Here is a 546-nt window from a genome sequence, read left to right on the forward strand (position 1 = left end):
CTCCCCCCTCCCCTCCCCTCCCCTCCCCTCCCCGAGTCGGATTCTTCTCGGGCCGACCTATGAGCGCGCGCGGCCCAGCCGACGCAGGGCCACGCACCGCTTTTGACGGACGCGTTGAACAAATCAGGGAGCCCACTCCAAACAGGACTGGATCATAACAGGGCAACTGCAATGACATGAATAATGAATAGGATACTCGTGTTTTTTTAATTTATTTATTTATTTAATTTTTTTTTTTTTGCCTGGATGACGGTTCCGCTCACGCGCACCGGACTGAAAACAACATTCGGATGCATCGTTCCTCCCTTTTTGTACGACTTAAGTTTTCAAACTTAAAGCAAAATTTTAAAAAAAGAAAAATACATGGGCATGCAGTGGCGCTAGCAAGAAGGGGCCACTGGGGGCAATGGCCCTCCTTAAAAACTTGACGCGCCCCCCATATACTTTAGCAAACACAGAACTGAGTGTAATGCAGCCATTTTTACAGATATTGAGTTAAACTTTGATGCAGGTAGTAACTGAGAGTCATTCCTAACACAAAGTATT

The sequence above is a fragment of the Kryptolebias marmoratus genome, linkage group LG9, assembly GCF_001649575.2.
Source record: "Kryptolebias marmoratus isolate JLee-2015 linkage group LG9, ASM164957v2, whole genome shotgun sequence".
In the NCBI taxonomy this organism is placed as follows: Eukaryota; Metazoa; Chordata; class Actinopteri; order Cyprinodontiformes; family Rivulidae; genus Kryptolebias; species Kryptolebias marmoratus.